General features: G+C 44.9%; 1 protein-coding gene across 1 annotated transcript in view; it reads left to right on the forward strand.

Moving 5' to 3' along the window:
• RARB (retinoic acid receptor beta) overlaps positions 1 to 23,053 on the forward strand; it is a 171,302-nt gene that overhangs the window by 16,963 nt on the left and 131,286 nt on the right. The window contains 1 exon segment of the mRNA XM_005669304.3: positions 14,777 to 14,925. The gene's annotated coding sequence lies outside the window, so the exon portion shown is untranslated.

Raw genomic sequence — 23,053 nt, forward strand, 5'->3', positions numbered from 1 at the left:
CTCTTCTTCACCTTTTGGCCATGAGGGAGCAAGCCAGGGAATGCGATGAAAACACACCTGGAATCCTCTACCACCGTATGATGGGGGCTGTTGGCAGATTTTGCTGAACTGGCTGGAACAATCATCATGTGTTTGCATAGGATATCTATGCAGATTTCATTCTTCTTTTTTTTAGTCTTTTTTGGTCTGTACCTGAGGCATATGGAGATTCCCAGGCTAGGGGTCGAATCGGAGCTGTAGCTGCAGCTACAGCAGTGCGGAATGGAGCTGTGTCTTCGACTTACACCACAGCTCATGGCAACACCGGATCTTTAACCCACTGAACGGGGCCGGGGATCAGATTGAACCTGCTTCCTTATGGATGCTGGTCAGATTGGTTTCCACTGAGTCATGACGAGGACTCCCAGATTTCATTCTTTCACTAATTTTCCAGCCACATTTATTGAGCTCATGTCGTGTACTTTTAAGCACTAGTATTTAAAGCAGGGTTGCTGAAGCCTTTGTCACAAGCCCAGACATAGCAGCCTTGGGCACAGTCAGATCCCAGCCTCCAGCTGGGGCCATTTTTGCTGCCTGGTATTTTTAGTTGTCCGTTTGTGTGGGCCAAGAACAGTGTCTTCTAACTTCTTTTTAACCCAGCATTTAGCATTGTGTCTGCCCCTGCCAGGTGCTCAATAAATACATATCAGCAGTTGGATGTTGCTGGCTGATAATCACGTACCCCGCCTCCCAGCCCCTGCACTGGTCCATCTAAAAGTTTGCGACTTTGGGTTCTAGAAGGCTCTCAAAGGGGAGCTGGCTGGGGGCTGGGGGGAGGTCAAGGAGCTGTTTCTGAGCGTTCTGAGCACATGGATTGGGGATGGGCCAGGAAAATGCCAGAGGAGAGCAGTGTGGCAGTCCTTTGGGTAACTGCCCAGAGCCTGGGAGCGAAGGGACAGCTGAGTGGGAGTGTGAGGGGGCCAAGCTGACACAACGTGCTCTGCTCATATCAGCTTGTGGAGAATCTCATCAAGAGGGACAAGTGCTCGGAGAGGAAAAATGGAAATAAAGGTCAGCAAATCGAGAAATGAGATGATGTGTAGGAGGAAGAGGGGGAGGTGAATAGCACAGGCTGGACCCTGAACCCATGACAATGATGACACTGCTGGTTCTACCTGTGCAGCAGGCACTGGGTCCAGAGGTTTACAATGATCCACTGAGGGATATGCTATCATTTTACACAAGGAGAAATGGAGACCCAGAGACGTTAAGCAACTTGCCCCAAATCACACAGCTAGTGAGTAGTAGACTTGGGATTTGAATACAGGCAGATAGTTTCCAGAGTTCACGTTTTCCACCAAAGGGCTCAACTTGTCTGTAAGGATGGAAAGTTCCCTGAAGGAAGGAATATCCCCAAAGACCCGAGCCTTGAGACCTGCTCACAGTTGGAAGATAGGTGAAAATTTCTTTGAATTACTTTTTTCAAGTTTTCCTTAGGAATTTCTTTTTTAGGAGCTAAAATGAAAGCATTTTGAAACCCTCATCCTCCTCACATCAAGAAAGCATGAGAGGAGTTCCCTTCAAGACTCAGCGGAAATTAATCTGACTGGCATCCATGATGATGCAGGTTCAATCCCTGGACTCGCCCAGTGGGTTAAGGATCTGGCATTGCCCTGAGCTGCGGTGTAGTTCACAGACATGCCTCAGATCTGGCATTGCTGTGGCTGTGGTGCAGGCCAGTGGCTACAGCTCCCATTCGAACCCTGGCCTGGGAATCTCCTTATGCCTTAGGTGCAGACCTAAAAAAACGAAAGAAAAGAAGAAAGAGTGAAAAATCCCCTCTTATGAAAGAAGAAGAAAAGTCAACAATGTTAAAGCTTTTCTCTGATCTGAACAATTCCACAGAGAAACTTAAGAATCTTTTAAAATATCCCCGATGTGTCCTTTCCATCCTGTGTGTTCCACAGTCTCTTGCAGTGACACAGTCATCGTTAGTCCACTATAAGTTTGGGTGGGGACGCCTCACACACCCTGGTCCTCCTGGGAGGTGGTGATCTGGTTCTTCTCCAGGGCATCCCAGATTGGCAGACAAGGACACAAGAGTCATCACACAACTGGGTTCCATTCTTGTGCCAAATCCATTCTGGTTGAGGCAGTGCAAGTGGTCCACAGGTGAGAGAGGGAGAACCAGCAGAGGAGGGGGCCGAGCCTTCCTCAGCCCTGCAGAGTCCCATGCTGGCGGTGCAGCCACATGTGGCCTGACAGCGGGGAGTCACACGCCCTTGGGCCGCTGCCAGAGGCTCTTGGAACCCTGTCTGAGCTGCTGCCATGCCGCCTGCCTGCCAGCTGAGGCTGGTCTCTGGCAGGGAAGGTGCGGAGGGGTTCATGGGCGTGGTCTGTGTCTTCTCATTCCTGTGTTTGCTTCTGGGGACTTTCCTACGTTATTGCTCTGACCGGAAAGAAAAAGCGCATTCTTTCTGTCTCCTTAGCATCTTTCTTTTTTAGTTTTCTGGTTTGACTTTGGGTCCTTATGCCTGGATGACTGCAGGGGTCTATTCAACATGGTCTATGTTTTCTCATACTTGCTGCCAGGGGACTCTGCCAGCCTCATGCCAAAGCAGTTCTGTAGGATCTCAAGAGAGGATGTCATTGTCATCACCTGGGCCACACGCATTCTCTTGAACCCAATACCATTTGCTTGCAAATTCCTGGGTATCCACTCCCTTGTGTATGGCCTTGAGCAAGTTCCCTAATCAGCCTGTGCTTCCAGTTTCTTGCCAGGAAATATTTCTTAGAAATGTTAAGACTAGCTATTTCAAGAGTTCCTGCTGTGGCACAGCAAAAACGAATCCAACTAGCATCCATGAAGATGCGAGTTGGATCCCTGGCCTAGCTCAGTGGGTTAAGAATCTGGTGTTGCTATGGGCTGTGGTATAGGTGGCAGATGCGACTCAGATCCTGAGTTGTTGTGGCTGTGGCTGTGCTGTAGGTTGGCGGCTGTAGCTCCAATTTGACCTCTAGCCTGGGAACTTCCATATGCTGCACATGTGGCCCTAAGCAGCAAAAAAAAAAAAAAAAAAAAAAAAAAAAGATTTGCTATTTCACAGGGCCGTTATGGGGGTCAAATGAATTAATTTATGTCAGATGCTTAGAACAGAATGGGGGTGGCTACTCACCAGCAGTACCTGCTCCATGGACATCACTGTTAATATTGTCGTATTGTTATTATTTGACTCTGGAAGATTCACTCTCATTTTCTATTAGTTACATTAAGATATGGCTTACCCACCTGTTCCCATACTCTCCTAAGTAGTCAGATACTCTAGCTGTTATCTCCATGTGTTTGTATGGAGTCTTACAGTTTATAAAGTGTAAACCCTGCAGTGTGATATGCATACCTGTCATCCCCATGTCTCAGATTGGGAAACTGAGGCTCAGGAAGGTGAAGGGACCAGTAGTAAGAGTAGCACCAGGAACCGGGCTCCTGCCTCTGTCTCCTAGGACTGCATGGTTGCCACCTCTCCAGTGTCGTGGGAAATTATTTTTTTTGTCCTAAAGTGTTCCCACAAGTAGCTCCCTTGTTGATCATCCTCAGCATTTTTTCTCTTTTTTCTATTTGTTTTTGGGCCACACCTGAAGCATGCATAAGTTCTGACGCTAGGGATGGAATTTTAACCCCTAGGCCAGCAGGGACCTCCCTCAGCACTTTTTTTAAATTGAGCCCAACAGTTCACTGTTGTTGTTTGGTGGCAGGAGGGGGGCGCTGTCCTGTGCACTGTGGAATGTTTAGTCGCATCCCTGTCCCCACCCACTAAACGACAGGCAGAATCTCTCCAGACTTTGCCAAATGTCTCTTGGAGGACAAATTCGGTGTTGGCTAAGAACCACTGTCCTAGATTAAGGAAGGTGGAAGGGAAGTGGGTGGGGGCAGGTCGGGGTGAGTACTACTTATTAAACACTATGTGCCAGGCAAGGGGCCAACATTGTCTTTCACCAACAGGAATTTTAGGATTGCCTGCATTTTTATGAAAGAGATACTAGTGCTCAGAGAAGGAAAGAAAACTCTCTGGCCATTAAATTAGTAAGTGGCAGGAGAGGGATTTCAATCCAGGCTCATCTGGCAGCAAAGCCCAGTCTCTTCCCATCACTTCTTCACACAGTTTTCTGCAGGCTCCTGGCATTTTAGTTCTTTTTAGGAACCAAGAAAACCCACACAATGAGGATTAAATTAGTTTCAGTTATTTTGAGGCCACTAATATGAGTGTATACCTGTAGAATAACAACAAAATAAAATCGAAAACATTTCTTTGCAGAAAATGTCTTATTGAGTAAGTAGAGCATTCCTTTGTTGCAAAAGAAGGGTGTGGCTAAATTTCTAGTGTATTTACCCTTGAATTTTCTTAGACCTTGGAGGAGTGGCAAAAATCCCTGTGTGACAAAGAGTAATTTCATTGTCATTTTTAAAAAATATCCCCCAAAGTATCTCCCCATTACTTTTCTGTAAGGCTGGTACCGATGTGATTTTCAAATATATTTAAAGTATATAAGCAAAGACTTGTGTATCTGAGGTGATGTACATTTTAATCTCCTGTTTTAATCCACTGTGGGAGCAGGGAATTTGAACTGATACCAAGAATGTCATTTATTAGTGCAATAATTGCTTTTTAAAAATTATGGAACTCCTGATTGGAAGCGGAGCATGGAACTGAGTCATTTGGTGTGGAGAGCAACACTTTAGGGACCTCACATTGCCATGCAATTAGCTTCAGCCACACACTCCTCCTGAGACCAGTTCCAGTGTTTGTTCAGTTAACACACTTCCATTTCCGATGCCTCTCCGTTCAGATCATTAATACGTAGTTAGATGTGTCGGCCCGTTAAGTGATTCTAAGGGAGAATTTATTTGAACCTGTCATAAGCTATCTTAGTATGTCCTAGAAAATAGTGATCTAAAGCATCGTCTGTTAAAAACGTCACCTAAAACAACCTATGAGATAATTTTCGACTATGTTCCTTGAAGCAAGAAAGCATATTATAAAAATGAAATGTAGGTGTTGAATGTGTCATAGTCCCTTGGGAAAATATGATAGCACTTCCCACGGTAAAAGTCAGTCCCAGGAATGATTTCTGCTGCTGGCCGAGAGCCCAGGCAGGTGTAGGAGTGATTAGTGGGTCCTCAGCCCGGCTGCCTCTCTTCTTACGGCCCAAACTATCTTGTCCAATTTAACCATGTCTTGAATCGAATCAGTGTTTGGGAAATTACAGCCATGAGTTAAAAGAAAGGAAAATACACAGCCATACAGTTCTCAAATTTGAGTAAATAAGCTGGACCAGACCACACCCAGTGATGTTTCTAGCAGAGGAAGTAAATAAGGGAGGTGGAAGATGAGAAGTTCAAAAGCTGTGGGTTTTAGTGAATATACAGTAAGCCATTTAAATCTCTTTTGAAAGGCTGAGAGTAGAGTTGGGTTTAAATTTCCCAATTTGGGATGAGTAAAAAGGACCTACTGTTACAGGGACCTCTACTCAACATTCTTTAATAATCAATACCGGAAAGAATCTGAAAAGGAATGGCTATATGTATATGTATAACTGATTAAATTTTGCTGTATACTGAAACTAATGCAACATTGTTAAGTCAACTATACTCCAATAAAATTTTAAAAAATCGAATAATAATAAACAAATTAACCAATTCCAAGGTGCAGCTTCTGGGCCATCCCCTCCCCTGTAGTTTAGGAGAGGGGTCAATGAGTTCTGTTCTTGCACACTAAGCAAACACTCAGCTCCTACTGGGCACATAGTAAGTGCTCAGTAAATAACAGATGCTATTAGTTCAGTTCATCTGGTGCAACATTGAACCCTCTGCCAACTAAAATCCACTGCCAAAATTCCGTGGGAGAGGAGGAAGCCTTCTGGTGAGCACAAACACAGCACAGCTCTTAAGATCTTAATGCATTAAGCACTCAACAAGGTGGAGTATTTAGCCAGGACGTCTGCAAAGGGGAAGCCGACAGAGGTGCAGTGCCAAATTGACTCAGCAGATTGTCTGGGATTCCAGGGAGGTTAGGACAGTAAAAAGACATTTTTATGTCAGGGCGTTTCCGATGTTTAGTGTGCCATAGGAGTGATCTGGAGATTTTGCTAAGATCCCTGTTTTGATTCAGAGGCATTTCTAGGGTGGAGCTGAGAGTCTTCATTGAAACGGGTTCCAGGTGGTGCTGATGCTGCGAGCCCGACCGTGCTTTGGAAAGCAAGGTTCTCTTTAAGACCTTACAAATCAGCCTTTTTGCCCAGCCCTTCTTTTGTCCTCTGCCTGTGCTCAGCACCTGTTGCGTGTGTGGTCAGAATAGCAGGGATTCTCATAACCTAGCCCCAGCCCTGGGCCAGGATCCCGGGTGACCCGGGCAAACACACACTCCTTCAGGGTCACGGGCAGGTTACTGAGTCACGACTGCCAGGGCCCTCCCCTCCCCTCCCCTCCCCATACCCCGGGACTCATCTTGGAGCCGCTCAGTAATAACAAAGCCGGCCGCAGAGCAAGGCCGGGCAATTTCAAAGCCGAGTTTTTCTTGTTTGGCAATTACCTAATTTCAAAATACGATTCCCAGATTTGCAAAATCCCGTGTGTGCAACCCAACTGCTTCTCCTGAAAGATGATTAAAAGCAGGACGCCCCCTCCCCCCGCTCCCGGCAGGCGACTGGAAAATAAAATGAGCGGCAGGACGGAGCCCCCCATCCCCACCCCCACCCCCACCCCCACCCCCACCCCCAACGCCCACGCTCGGAGGCGCGTAAATTATATTTTCATAAAAGGGCCACGCGCGCACGCATGCGCACACTCGCGCAGCGGAGAATCTGGTTCTAATTACTTGTACTTTGGTTGAACTTTAGCGTTTCCTTTGACTTTTTCCCTAATGTATGTGAGCTGTGGGCCTTACGATCCTGCAGCGAATCCGCAGAAAAAGAGGGGAGAAAATCCAGACCGGCTCTCCTTGATGCCAACAAAAATGAAACCCAACTGAATGTTTTGACCAAATGCAACGCTTTGCTATTCTCCCTTAATTAGCTGAAATTACTCCCTCCCACAGGGTCCCGGAGCTCTGGGCTCAAAATTCCCCTGGGGCCATGCAGGAAATGCCTTTTGCTTTACAACTTCTTTTTCTTTTAAGGCTCAGCTGCCCAGAGAGTGCATTAAAATACTGTCTTAATCATCGAAGATTCTAGTAAAAAGGCAGGGCTTTCATAACGCAGGATGCCTGCCTGCCCGCCTCTAATCAGGCCCAACATAAAATCCTGAAGTCTGTCAACATGGCTTAGCCAGCCATAAATTAGTTCTCACAGAGAAGAAGAAAAAAAACAAAACAGTATTCTGGGCCTTCTCTTAAAAATGTTATCTGCTACTTAATCTAACCTTTAGAAAAATGCCAAGCATGTTAGGAATTGTGAAGGGAGCTATTGTTAGACTTTGTGTGTGTTTAAATGACACTCAGGTGTGTTGTAACAACAAGGACATTTATACTGTGTTTTCTCAGGTGAGTTAAGTTCGTGAGTGCCAAGTCCTCTTAACAGGCAACAGTATTTGGGGGGGGCTTTTATTTTGGGGGTGAATTAACCCCCAGAGTTGTGTCAGTGTTTAGGAAAGTGTGTCACTTAGCAGTGCTGGCATTCTGCTTTCCTGCAGAATCTCAGTTGGTGGAGATTTCATTTGGTTTGTTATTGTTTAGTCTGCAAAGCACCTCTGCATTTCGAGTCCTTCAGATCCGCTTCTCAGAGCGGCGACTGAGGCCTGGCCGGTTCTCCAGGAGATAGGGCAGCAATGAGAGCAAATGTTTAGAAACTTGTACAGCAGTTTGACAGCGTACTTTTATGTCTGATACAGCTCCGCAACCCACCGCTTAAGTTCTCAGCTTGTGTTTTGGGCATCTTTTTCTTTCTTTCTTTTTTTTTTTTTTTTTTGTCTTTTCTAGGGCCACACCTGTGGCATATGGAGGTTCCCAGGCTAGGGGTCTAATTGGAGCTGTAGCCGCCGCCCTACCCCACAGCAGCGTGGGATCCCAGCCAAGTCTGCGACCTACACCACAGCTCAGGGCTATGCCAGATCCTTAATCCACTGAGCAAGGCCAGGGATCAAACCTGCAACCTCATGGTTCCTAGTCGGATTTGTTAACCACTGAGCCACAATGGGAACTCCGGCATCTTTTTCTTAATTCCTTTTTTCTGGAGCTTCATTTTGTGTGTGTGTGTGTGTGTGTGTGTGTGTGTGTGTATGTTTCTAGGGATTTGTTTGTATTGATCTTATCAATCTCTGGGGTGGGGTGGGGAGAGAAATGGTTCTTCACCAGAGATAGTCTGAACATCACTAATTTAAAGCAAATGCCTTCCTCCCTGGGCCCGGAATTCTGCTGCTGGTTGCTGGTCTACACCACATTTTGAGGCGTTTAGCTTAAAGGCAAACAGGTCCTGCAATGAATTTTTCTGCAAGGAAGCTGATTCTAGCTTTGCTTGCCCTCATGACAGCCACCTCTGTGTTGCGGGGATGTTGAGGTTTAAAATATGGGCTGGAAACTTCTGTCAGTGCAGGTTTGAATGGGGTGGGGGAGGGTCTTCTTTGGCAAGTGGGCAGCCCAGAGTAGCCCTCTTAGCACCTCTGGTACTGACTCGGCTCTGGACAGGGACCCTCTGAGTCAAGCATCCATCCCACCTGAGCAACAGCAGTTCCTGCGTTGGCTATACCCTGATGAAGCCAGGCAGCCCATTGGAAGCTGCTGCTGGTTGGGGATGCAGTCACCGAACAGAACTGAATAAGACTGAGCAAGGAAATAAATAAAAGCAGGAGGCAAAAGGCAGATCCAAATTACTCCTCAAAGACTGCTGCCCCAAACTGAAATCTCGACAGGATGGCTGGAGTGCAGTTGTTTTATTGAATGACACAAGCCTCCTTTCCCCCTGGGAAGTCTAAAAACTGCTTTTTTGGCCTGCCCGAGATCGCTGAATGAGCTAATACAGGACACGTTGTCTGCTGAGCCTGCAGAGTTTTCGAGCAAAAATTTTATCATTCCATAGACTGATTGGGCTTGCCTGGAATAAGGAACAGAATGTTTGAAGCCTCTCAAGGGCATTTGATGAATCTAACTCTAATTTAAAGGGACTAATAGATTATTGATTTAAGCAGGATGACAGTGAGCGGATCAATGGCCAGGCGCTCTGTAGCTGTCTTAAATACCAGGACTGAGTGGTGAAGGGAGCCCTTGTTTCCCACTGTCTTTATTGGGGGTGGAGAAGTGAGGGTGGGGACAGAAAAGGAAGAGAGCATGTTCCAAGTTGGCCAGAGTATGTTTTTGCTACATTACCAAAAAGGCCAGAGGTTGCATTAAAGTTCGAATCTCCTTTTATGTTGATGCCATGTCTTGGTTGTAATTCTAGAACTTGTGTGGGCATGTTTCCTTTAGGCTAGCCTTAGCAATCTGAAGGCAGCACTGAGCTTTTTCTTTCTTGCTTTGTGTAGTTCTCAGCGTCGGGGGCCACACAGAGGAAGTCAGGGACTGAAGATGATCAATTTGGAAGGAATACTTGAATATATATAGTTAAATAGTTCTTTACCACCAATAAGAAATTTTTTCTGAAGATGATTTCTTGATAAATCTTTTCTATTTATGTCTGTAAGGGATGCATGTATGGCCTTTGTAGGATTCACATTAGGAACCACAATAGACAGAATCAAATCATCCTTTAAAACAGCTTGGTCACCTCCCCTGGGAAGCCTCCCTTGCTTTCTCTGAGCTGAATAAGGCTTATAGCCCTCTCTGTTATTATATGCTCTTAGTGGCTCCCAAACTGCTGCAATTTGGATTCACCTGGAAATATATATATATTTTTTTGGCCACACCCATAGCACGTAAAAGTTCCCAGGCCAGGAATTGAACTTGTGTGTCACAGCAGTAACCTGAGCCATAGCAGTGACAACACTGGGTCCTTAACCTACTGAGCCACCAGGGAACTCCACCGGGGAATATTTTTTAAAGAAACACTGATGCCTGGCTCCCACTCCCAGGTGTTCTGGTATAACAGGTGTGAGATATAACCTGAGTGTTAGGATGTTTAAAACTCCCCAGGTAGTTCTCATATACAACCTAATGTGAGAACCACCATATTGTATTCTAATTGTTAGTTTACTCTCTAGTAGGCCACACTTGTCAAGGCTAAAGGATTGTACCATGTATCGTCCATAGCATATAACACAGGCTTGGCATGTTATAGTCACTCAGGGAATTAAACGACTGAACACACAAACATCCATCGTACAAATATGGGAAAGTTCATAGCACTACTGGTGAAATCATCACAGCCTTAATAAAAGCCCAGAGCCCACGCTGTTGATTGCTTACCATACAACATTTTCATTCATGCCACTGTTCAGGAAAAGTCTTCTGATTCATTCCTTTGTTATAAGTGACTCTCATCCATAGGAACAGGTTTTTACCCATCTTTATAACATGTTCCGGGACTCAGAGTCTCCCCCCTTTCGTGTGCTTTGCCTGAGTTTCTTGGGGATTAGGTTGCCTGCAGTTCTGTTTCCTCTCTTTGGGTGGGGGCGATGCTGGACTCCCTCAGTACATGTATTTGAAGTGGCATATTTATGGAAATTACCACCCACTTTAAAAATTCAGGGCATAGCTCTGACAGCTGAATCCAGCCCTAACAGAATTCTATTTACAACTTTCCTAGACAAGCCAGATTAGCTGTTCTACATGAGTGAGTGGAACATTAAAATACACTCTCCCCACGTTGCACGCAAGGCGGGGTTGAGCCTGGTGGTGAGGACAGGGCTTGGTCACTTGGGGGGAAGTGGAGGCCCATAAATAAAAGCCAATCCAAAAATTCTGAGATTCTTTAGGGAAGAACTCACTGATGTAGACATCAGGGGTGTAAATTGACACAGCCTTTCTCAAAAGAACAAAGCATTCTTAAATAACCGTACCTTTAGAACTGATAATTCCACTTCTGAGAATTTATCTGAAGGAAATAGTCAGAGATGTGCTCAGATTAGCTGCAGAGATATTCATCATAATGGAATGTTTTGTGGGAGAAATATTTCTTGACAAGGAAACCAATTCATGACATAGTAAGTTAAACAAAGTCCCAAACAGCATCTACAGTATAATTCCACTTTGTTAAATAAACAAACAAACTCAAAACGTTTATGTGCATAGTAAGATGTTTTGAAGGATAGATGCCAAGATGATAACAGTAGTCTTCTCTGAGTGAAAGGATTGTGGATGATTCTGTGTTTGTTTTCTTAGATTTTTTTTTTTTTCTTTTTTGGCCTTCGAGCCAGGGATCAAACCCACGCCAGAGCAGCAACCCAAGCCACTGCAGTGACAATGCTAGATCCTTAACCCGCTGAGCCACAAGAGAACTCCCATATAAATTTCTTATTTTTGCAGTGGCACCTAGAGCATATGTAAGTTCCCGGGCCAGGAACTGAATATAAGCTGCAGCTGTGACCTACACCACAGCTGTGGCAATGCTGGACCTTTAACCCACTGTGCTTGGCCAGGGATCAAACCCACCCTTCTGCCCAGACTCAAGCTGATGCAGTGGGATTCTTAACCCACAGCAGGAACTCCTAGACTCTTTGTTTTGTTTTGGTTTTTGGTTTTTGGTTTTTTTTTGCTTTTTTTTTAGGGCCACACCCATGGCATATGGAGGTTCCCAGGCTAGAGGTCCAGTCGGAGCTACAGCTGCTGGCCTACACCATAGCCACAGCAACGCCAGATCCTTTACCCTCTGAGTGAGGCCAGGGATTGAACCCAGAACCTCATGGTTCCTAGTCGGATGTTTTTCCACTGTGCCATGATGGGAACTCCTAGACTTTTTTGATTGAAGTGTATTTGATGTACAATATTATATAAGTTACAGGTGTGTGATACAGATATTCATAATTTTTAAAGGTTATGTTTCATTTATACTTATAAAATATTGGTACTATTCCTCATGTTGTATAATATATCCTTGTAGCTTATTTTATATTGTTTTCTTAGATTTTTAACAAAGAACGACATATTACTTTGTGTTGTTTTCCTGCTGGTGTCATTATTATTCATTTGCTTTCATTGAAGCTGTTTAGTTTAGTGTGATGCATGCTTTTGCATTTGTAGCTTGATGGCTGATCTGATAAGCTTTTGTGATGTCTTAGATGCCAGCCTTCCTATACAACCCTTGCCACAATTGTGCCAAGTTACCGAGTCAGGGCTGTGCTAGATTTATCTACTGGACCTGTACTACTCTAGGGAATTCATTCCAAGATTCTTCTGAATTATGAAAATACTATAATTATAGTTGATTCTGTTCCAGAGGGATAATTAATTACTTTTAAAGGGAGCAAATGAGTATATGAAAGCTAGTTGGTTTCGAATTTTACCGTTTAACAACTTGATGGGGCCCTCAGTGCTTGGAATGAATATGAATAAGGAAAAGCTCATGTATGAATTCAACAAATATTTATTGATTTTCTACCTGCTATGTGCCAAGCCCTCTCTAGGCTTGGGAAAAATTATAAACAATTCACCTAAGTTCCTTGGTTTCACAAGAGCCATACTTGGAGGGTAGCAAGGGTAGAATATAAAATTGTAGACAAACAAAACTTTCTAAATGTAGGCAGTTAGTGGAGTATTACAGAAAATAAAATAAAATAATGAGATATAGTGACAAGGAATGGGAAGAGGAATTTTATTTAGAAAAGTCATCTCTGAGGAGGGTGACATTTGCTCTAAGATCTAAGAGACAAAAAGGAGCCAGACCTGTGAAGACCTGAGGATTTCCAGGTAGGGGACGTGGTTAATGTGATCCCCTTAAGTTGGTGTGAGAGCTTGCCCTGTTCAAGAGATGGAACAGAAACGCAGTGTCTCAAAGACAACAAATAAGGAGAATGGTTGAATCAGTGATGTTGCTAAAAGGTCATAGCATGAAAAGCCTTGTTGGACAAAGCAAGGAGTTTGACTCTGATCTCATCAGTGACTGTGGGAGGACTGTGGGCAGGGAAGGGAGAGAGATTGATTTTAACTTTGGAGTAGTTCTCTGCCTGCATGCTTGCAGAGTGGACCTGAGGCTAGAAGAGCAGGCAGGAGAAGACCAGTGCAGAGGCTTCTCCAGTAGTTGAGGTGAGAGATGATGGCAGGCTGCTAGGCTGGAGTGGCAGCGGGATTGCAAGAATAGGGTGGGAAGTTCCCATCCTGGCGCAGCGGAAACGAATCCGACTAGGAACCAGGAGTTGTGGGTTCAATCCCTGGCCTCGCTCAGTGGATTAAGGATCCAACATTGCTGTGAGCTGTGGCGTAGGTTGCAGACGAGGCTCAGATCTGGAGTTGCTGTGGCTGTGGCCACAGCTCTGATTAAACCCCTAGCCTGAACCTCCATATGCCTCGTGCGGCCCTAGAAAGAGAAAAAATAAAAAAAAGGGTGTTTTGACAGTCTGTGCAGGGGGTAGAGTTGACTTGCTGAAAGTTTGGCTATAGGACAGTCCAGTTGGTAGAATACATAACCTTGGAGTTTATAAACAGTAGAACAACTTTAGATTCCAGGAAATAGACTATATGTCATGATCTGGAGCCTGGAAGATTCTGGAACATTCTTTGACCACTTTCGGTCACTCTCTTCACCACTTCCAGCACTCTCTGAGGAGTTTTGCCTGTAATAGGAACAGGGCTAGCTTTTGCTTTGACTTGGAGCATAGATTGGGAGAGTGTGAATGGGAGAGTACTATAAATTCTCATTTCCCATGGATTTAGGGTGGTGAAATAATGAGGTAGAGGTTGTGTATTTGTAAATATAGAATAAAGAGCCTCATTGGTCCGTGCCGTCATTAGTGTAATACAGTGCTTTTCAAACATTAGTCATATATTCAGGTACCTGGGGTGTTTGGTTAAGATGCAGATCTGGGAGTGCCCACTGTGGTGCAACAGGATCAGAGTGCTGGGACACAGGTTCGATCCCAGGCCTGGCACAGTGAGTTAAAGATCTGGCCTTGCTGAAGCTTTGGCTCGGGTCACAGCTATGCCTCAGATCTCAGCCCTGGCCTGGGAACCCCATATGCTGTGGGGTAGCCAAAAAAAAAAAAAAAAGGCACAGATCTGATTCCGTGGGCTTGAGTTGGGGCCTGATACCTTGTTTTCTTATCAGCTCTGACATGATGCCAAGGCTGCTGGTCCAAGGAGGACTCTGAGAGGCCAAGCTCTCATAGACAAGCTGTTCATGCAGCTCAGCTCTGGTGATGTGCTCAAGGCCCTCCCTTGTCCATGGCTACTTTGGGCATCTCCTCATTTGTCCCAAGGAACGTTCCTTCTGGTGCAATGAGAAACAGCATCCCACAGGTCATTTCAGAGACTCTAAGTGAACCACAGGTAAGGGAGACAGGAGGAGAAAGAGCCTGGGGCATGTGATGGGCAGGTCAGACCTTGTGTCTTGGCTCTCCCACCCCCCTATGGATCCTGAACAAGTCACCACACTCGTCTGAGTTTCCTTTACTCTTGAGGGTAACATGGTGATGAGGTCATCTCCCTCCTGGGCCATGTTACTCTGCCAAAGGGAGAGGCCTTTACAGTTTGTAAGCTGTAAAGTACCGCATTAGTGTCAGAATCCCCACTGCAGTGCCTACAAGGACAGCTGTGCTTGTGGGCCCATCCTTGCTACGTTATGGCTGAATTGGGGGCAGAGGCGCATGCACTCACTGGTGAAAGAGAAATGAACTGAAATACTTTTGGTCTTCTTTCCCCCCCCCGCCTCATCTCCACTGTAGCGATTGAAACACAGAGCACCAGCTCCGAGGAACTGGTCCCAAGCCCTCCGTCTCCACTTCCTCCGCCTCGTGTGTACAAACCCTGCTTCGTCTGCCAGGACAAGTCATCGGGCTACCACTATGGGGTCAGCGCCTGTGAGGGCTGTAAGGTGAGTAACCAGCTTCCGGACAGGGCTGGTTTGGCCTCTGCCGTGTCCCCTTCCACCAGTGGGGGAGGGGGGCTGGGTCGTGTTTGAGGGTATCCTTTCATCCTTGTATCTCACGGGTTAAAAATTCAGAAATTCCTACAAATGACTGATGAGGGCCAAATGTTCTAGGTCCCTTAGAATAACACATAACAGTTCTTTTCAGGTAACAAGGGCCCTCTGAAGGAGTCCTGAAAAGCATCACCCTGTTTCTTTTTAGAACATGCCGTCTGGTGTCTTTGTAGTTTTATTTTATTTTTAAATATGACTGACAATCCCCTGAATCAACTTGCAGAGAATCCAAGGTTGAAATTGGGATTTATCTTCTGGCTGTTTCCTCAGCCCTGTGGCCTTTGAATTACAGTTTTGATTTTCAGCCTAGAGGGACTTGCTACTGTATGTGCGCGTCATAAATTCAGAGGAGCTGGATTTAAAATTCCAGCCTACAGAGTAGTGGAGGCTGAACATGTGTCAGAGAGTATATGGCTGCTTTGAATCAAACTAGACAATTGTAATCGAGTCCAACAGGCTTAATTGAGTGAAAGAGCTTCTTATTCTTTTAAAGAGAGAAAAGAAACAAAGAATGACTTCATAGGCAAATCCAGCTCATCCGTACACAGTCTTTCGAAGGCTCTGTGGCCGCCTTGAACCAGCCTTTCCCTGGATACACAGCTTTTTTCTGTTCTCGCCGAGTGCAATTCACGTGTGTTGTTTGTGCATCTCAATGCCTGTGACGCATTGATCACTGTCAACCTGTTGGGCCATTACAGGTCCCCCCACCCCCAGCCCATGCTCTAAGGCATTTCATATTTGGCTTATCAGAGTTAGTACTTGCTGTTACTGACGTGTGTGACAAACCTTCCTAGAATGGAATGGCTTAAAGCAACACCCTTTTATTTGGCTTACAGCTTGTGGGCCAGCGCTTCAGGCGAGGTTCCTTGGGGGTCTGCGTGATCCCAATCATGCCCTGGTTGGCTCTGCTCCCAATGAGGGGACCCTCAGCTCTCCTTCACATGGATTCTCATCCCTGTGGGGCTGGCCCCAGCCCTTGGCACAGGCAAGGTTCCAGAAGAGGGAACTGGGCCACTCCAGGTGTCCAGAGGCCTAGGCTCAGAGAGGCACGGTATCACTTCTTCTTCTTTTTTTTTTTTTTTTTTTTTGTCTTTTTGCTATTTCTTGGGCCGCTCCCACGGCATATGGAGGTTCCCAGGCCAGGGGTTGAATTGGAGCTGTAGCCACCGGCCTACGCCAGAGCCACAGCAACGTGGGATCCGAGCCGCGTCTGCAACCTACACCACAGCTCACGGCAACGCCGGATCGTTAACCCACTGAGCAAGGGCAGGGACCGAACCCGCAACCTCATGGTTCCTAGTCGGATTCGTTAACCACTGCGCCACGACGGGAACTCCAACAGTATCACTTCTGACATGTTCTGGTGGCCAAAGACATCAGCAGGCCAGTCCTTACTCAAGAGGTAGGCACATAAACTCAACTTCTTGACATGACGAGCTGTGCAGTCACAAGATCAGAGGTGGGAATGCAGGGGGAGGACAGCTGGGGTCATTTTTGCATTTGGCCTGCCACTCGGCACATCCGATTGCCTGGGAACACGAGGTAGATGGGGACTCTGGAACCCTTGGCCAGCCGCGCCTCGTACAGCCTGGTGCTTCAAGATGCAAATTGGACAGACTCCTAAGTGTTACTTTGCCCCTCGGGGAAATGATGTGAGTTTTCCTGTCTTTACAAATCATTCAAATAAGCATGTATTATTTTACAGGGTGAGGCCAGTTTAGGGAAATCCATTCCAGCCTTAGGAACATCTCTTCCTCTGGGATTGTGTTGGTTTGAAAGGAATGCCTTATCCTCCAGTAGCTTCTAAGACAGTGGTCCAGGAAGTGAACGCGGCAACCAGTTGGCAGCTGGATAAAAAGCGAAACATGTGTGCATCTAATTACTGGTTTATGATTGGTAACCCCTAGCTGAACCTACTTAAATTTATCTTGAGAGTTGGGAAGGTTTCAGCAGAACACCAGTTCACTTTGTCCACTCATTGTGCAATATATAAATAAATCATTTTTCTAGCACTCATTTGAAAGTTAGATGAAAAGACACTCCTTTATTTCAAAAAACTTTTAAGTCCTCTCAGGTCCAGAAAACCTTCATTTTTCTTCTAACTCAGCTCACCTGTTCCTTTCCTGTCTTGGGAAAAGAAATTACCAGCATGTCTTCTTGTGCCAGATCCCAAGCCCTACACATTAAGCTGTTTCACAATCTGTACAGTACACACTGTTTTAATCAGCTCTTAGTCAGCTAATTCTCTGACTTCTTGTTTTAATTTGAGATTCTGACTCTTTTTAGGAAAAACCCCAACAAAAACAAAACCTATACCAGCACAAGCAAGTTTGATGAACTTGGTAAAGCTGTTCCGAGTCTTATTGTGGTGTATCTTATTAATAGAACTATGAGCCCGTTAAGGTCAGATGAGCTTGCCAGCCAGTTGTCCAACTTGAGGGTTTTTGAACTATGGGTAGGTCTCTGAAAATGTGGACTGCCTCTCCCCCTGGTTGTTGAGAAAGACTGGTCTGCATTTTGGCTTTCTGGGAAAACATAGTGACAAAATTCATGGAACTGAAAAACACGAGAAGGCAAAAGTATAACAACCAAAGGAAAAAATATGTAACTTTAAAAAGTTAAATATAAATTTATTACCATTTTAAAAATTACCAGAGTTCCTGATGTGGCTCAGTGGATGAAGAATTTGACTAGTATCATGAGGATGGGGGTTCAATTCCTGACCTTGCTCAATGGGCTAAGGATCCAGTGTTGCCACAAGTTGTAGCATAGTCCCCAGCTACAGCTCCAGTTTGACCCCAGGCCCCAGAACTTCCATATGTTCAGGTGCAGCCCTAAAAAAAAATAAAATAAAATAAAATAAAAAATAAAAATAAAAATTACCAATACAATGCAGAATTTATCATCTAAAAAAAAGAACATTAAAATAACCATAGTTCTACCCTGGGAGAAAACCTCCTCTTAAACCTCTTTTTCTCTTAGTCTACGCATACTGTTATTTTTGTTACAAGAATAGAATTTTATGTTATATACTGGTTTTAACTTTCTTTTTAAATTTAATCATCTTTTCATGACCAAAATTTAAACAACTGCATAGTTTTTATGGCCATTCCATTAATGCAGTGGTTTATGGTTATATCATCATTTATTTAATGAATCCCCTATTGTATAATTAAGATGTTTCCAATGTTTCTCTACCATCAACAATGTTTTAGTAAATAGCCTTTACATTTATCTCTTATAATTTGGGATAAATTAATAGAAGTGGAAATTCTAGGTTGATGGCTCTGAATATTTTTAAGGCTTAAACAAATTGCCAAAATGCCCTCTAACAGAGGTACACCAATGTAAGCTCTGGTAGTCTGTTAAAAGTTAGTATTATTGAAGACTATCTATTAGGAACCTCTCCTTGCGATAATAAGATAATGAATCAAGAAACAGCATTGCTTCAGGAATTCTTCCTATCTTGAATTTGATTGTTTATAGTGGATCCCATGCCTGACACCTTTGGGGCTACCAGCAGATACACCATGGGCCCCTCGTTGACCTATAAGGGCTGGTCCATCCTTTGGCTGGAGATCAAGGTCACTACCCTGGGCTGGGAACCCCTGCTCTAAAGTAGGATTCCCAAACACAACCCAATTTGTGTCTTTCGGAAGTAATATCCACAGTGCCTTTGCCTCTCATGCCAGAACGACCTCATTGACTGTTGTTTGGGAAAGAGAACCTTCTGTCTCCCTAGGGACCAGGTGGCAGTATCAGCCTTAGCTGTTAACAAATAGGTTGTGATCTGCCTGGTAGGGAACGGCCAATGACTGCTGTGTTGACAGCATCACCATGGCAATATAGCCACTAGATGGACCATAGGGATGTCGTCTTTAGGGGATTTCCAGCTATGCAATGGCAAATTTTTACAGGGGACAAAGAGTACGTAAAATGAAGACATAGTGTAGTTAGTCAGGAAGGTTTGACAGTATAAAGTAATAAAGCTGATTTTCTCATGTCTTTACGAAACAGTTTCATTGTGCACAGCTAGAATTTCTGCACAATTTTAGCCTTCTTTATATTTTACATTTCTGTTTTTGTAACTTTCAAAGAGTATGGGATTTAGAGAGAAAATACCAGGATTTGAATCCTAACTAGGCTCCTTGCTAGCTTCACGACCTTGGACAAGCATCTTTAATTCTCTGTGTCTCTGTTTTCCCAATTGGAAAAATGGAGAGAATAATACCACTGCCTCATAATATTATTGTGAGGATAAAATGAGTTACATGAAAATATAATGAGCATATATCTGGCACGAAGTGATATATATGCTTAGTTATTGTTTGTATTATCATTAACTTATTACAGCTACTCTAGCACTCAGTGGTATAACATCGGTTATAATCTTAGTAGTCTTTCTGATAACATTCCTTTATGCCTTGATAAACACTGCCTCTTTCCTTTGAGACTCAGGTTAAGACTCACCCACTCCATGGAACCTTCCCTGATTACCCTAGTATAGGAGCTAACAAAGTGATTCTGTAAAGAGCCAGGTAGTAAATATTTCAGGCTTCGAAGGCCATATAGTTTCTGTTACAACTGCCACTGTAGCCTGAAAGGAGCCACAGATAATACATCAATGAATGAGCGAGGCCATGTTCCAATAAAACTTTATTTACAAAAACAAACAGTGGGCCATGTTTCCTAACCTCTGAGAAAATCCATGGTGATATGTCCTGCCTTACAATTTCTAAAACTCAGAATGCTGGCCCAAAGCATTCATGCCAAAGGTGGCAGCAGCTGTTTCTGGTGTCCTGTGAGCCTCGGATGGCTGCCACTCTCACCACTCTCTGTCTGTTTTTCCTCTCACCCCTCCTCATGCTCAGCTCTCACCTCCTTACCATCCAAAGCCAGAAATTAGCAATTTCTTAATAAGTAAGCTACTTCCAGAAACACCTGGCACTTTACTTTGGAGAGGTTTGTGGAATGTATTTTATGATCTTTTTTATCAGTTAACTGCCTAATAAAAACCCCTAATGCTTGTTGGCTTAACACAATAGACATTTATTATTTGTTATAATTCTGGGCAGGTCTCATCTGGGCTGACTTGGCTCAGGCCAAGTGGACCTAGGATGGCCCTGCACACATGACCAAGGCCTGGGAGGGATGAATGGGTCCTTTACGCTCATCACCCATGAGCGTAGCTTGCACTTATTCATGTGATGGTGAACAGGTTCCCACCAGTAAGATAGGACAAGCACAAGTGTGCAAACCTCTGCTTGCATCACATTTGCTAATGCCTCATTGGCCAAACAAGATGCGTGGTCAAGCCTGGATTCTGTGGGTAGAGAAACAGACACCATCTCTTACGGGGAAAGTGGCAGGGTCACCCAGCAAAACCGCGAGTATACCTGAGCCAGCATTTGCTAACATACCACCCTATTTATGCCCTGGTTTCATGCGGAAGTATCTTCCCCAAACTGTATTCCACTCTGTCCTCCTCCTCAGCATATGTTTATTGAACACCTGCTAAGTTTCAGGGCCTCTTCTGGGTGCCAGAGATACAGCAGTGAATGTGACAGACAGGTTCCTCCTGGAACAAGGGGCAGGAGACAAGCAAATAGTTCAAAGTTGAGGGAAAAAAATGAATAGAATGGTCTGGTAAAGAATACTGGAGGGGGACATGATTTGCTAGGGGGTCAGGTGAGAGCTCATGGCTAAGAAGGAGCCGGCTGGATGATAGGGGAAAGTATTTTCAGTTAGAAACTGAACATTTGCATCTTAGGGCCATTTCTTCCTTTGTTTGCTGTGTCCATTAACGTCTCTGGGCTTCACCGAATCTGTAAAACTAAAACAGATCCACAAGTTTGAACACAGTCCTTCCCCAGATGCACGTACTGCAACAGTGAACACAGTCTGTATGCTTTCTTGTTAGGGATGGTGTATGTGGCGTGGGAGTCCCTGGGGTTTACAAGTCCGTGGTAAGGGGAAGGAGAAAACTACCCTTTTTGGATACCTTCCCTGTACCAGGCACGGGGGCATTTTACACTCCTGCTTCATATAAATCTCATAACAGCCCTGCAGGGGGTAGGCTTTATGACTGCCGTTTTACAGATGAGAAAACTGTGGTTCAGAGAGGTTAAGGAGCTCAGCCAAGGTCACACAGCTGGCCTTTGCTAGGACTAAGATTGAAATCCTGTGCCTGTTTGGGAAGACCCCTCACTGCTTCGCCCACATTGAAACAGAGGGTAGGAAGCAGTGGTGTGTTATGTACTGCATCGGGGGTTTCATGGGGCAGCCAATTAAAAACAAAAAACAGGTGGGAATATTTTTAAAAAGAGAAGCAACCCCACTGCCTTGATCATTTCATAAAAGAAATGAGATTTTTACATCAAGGAGTCCAAGAAGGAAGAGCCTACAGAGCAGGCTTCCCCAAGGAGGGACGTGAACAGACGGACCCCACCCAGAGGCTTGCTCCTTGTTCTCTCCGTTGCCCCACCTATGGGTGGAAACTTCCGCTCCTGGAGCCAGCACACAGCCCATGTGGGGAGCTGGGGTGGGGCCTCACCCTGGGGCTCGGAGGGATGCTTGCTCAGGGTCACGCTGGTAGCTGCCATTTAAAGCAGCCTTGAGGAGTTGAAACCTCCACTGGATCCCTCAATCCCTCAGGGTTAATTTGGTCCATTTTCTCCTCTGCCTTTGCTTTTCTCTCCTCTGAAGAAGAGAGGCCCTCCTCCCCCGGACAGTTTTCTGCTGCTGGGCTGGTTTGGGTTTTTTTTTTTCCTGGCAGACAGCAAGTAGTATGTTTCAGTCACCAAAAGTTTTGCAATCAGGAAGATGGATGTCTGCACTTAATTTTAGAACTTCTATTAAATACTATACATGTGCTTAGTGATTTCATTTGACTGAGGCCATTTAAGATGACATTAGGGGCTTTTTTTGTTTTTTATCAGCATCGATAAACACAAACATTATGCTCTGTTGGGAGACTGTTTGGGGCTTTGCCCGCCCTTCAGAGTTGCTTCTGCTTAGAGGTCGCTGCAGTATCCAGTCCTGAGAACCATATAACACAAACCAGACAGTGTCTGCATGCTGAAGTAGCTACCACTGAATTATGAAGCCTGCCATGAAGTTCATTATTTTAGGCCCTGAACTGCAAAGAGTAGGTCTCATCATAGACCCAAAGAACTATTCTTTACAAAATTGGCCAACAATGGAGAATTTATTTATTCTCTCATTTATCAGACACTTTCTAGGAGAGTGGCTCCAGGTACAGAAATGAAAGGTTTTATGTATTTTGTTCCCAATGTTGTGTCCCAACGTTTAGAAAGTACATAGAACAGTGCCTGTTAGATAATACATATGTTTTTTAAAATTTGTTTCATATATTTTTTATTTTTATTTTATTTTATTTTTTTTGTCTTTTGTCTTTTTAGGGCCGCACCAGCAGACTATGGAGGTTCCCAGGCTAGGAGTTGAATCAGAGCTGCAGCCGCCAGTCTACATTCCAGTCACAGCAACACAGGACCCGAGCCATGTCTGCAACCTCCACCACAACTCACAGCAACGCCAGATCCTTAACCCACTGAGCGAGGCCAGGGATTGAACCTGCGTCCTCATGGATGCCAGTCAGATTTGTTTCCGCTGAGCCACAAGGAGAACTCCCCTACATCTTCGATGTTTATGAGTGAGAGGCTGAATGTACAGACAAGGAGGAAGCCGTGCATATGCCCTGTGCTGGGACACTTGTGGTTGGGGGACTGGCTGGGTGTAGAGAAGGCACAACCATCCCTCTGATGCTTTCAGGGAAGGCTTTAGGAAAGAGATGGTTTTATGGGTGCGTAAGAATTGTCCAGATGAGTAAAGGAAGAGGAGTGAAGGTAACTTGGGATAGCCCATGCGTTACATAGAAAAGTGGAAACTTGTCCCTTCTGTTAAGGAGGGTTTTGCACAGCCCTGGTTTTCTGCAGGCATCTGGGGATCAGCCGGGGAATTAAAGATGATCAGAAGGACCCTCTGTCCTTTTCTTTCAGAG

This window comes from Sus scrofa, chromosome 13 (assembly GCF_000003025.6).
Source record: "Sus scrofa isolate TJ Tabasco breed Duroc chromosome 13, Sscrofa11.1, whole genome shotgun sequence".
Lineage (NCBI taxonomy): Eukaryota > Metazoa > Chordata > Mammalia > Artiodactyla > Suidae > Sus > Sus scrofa.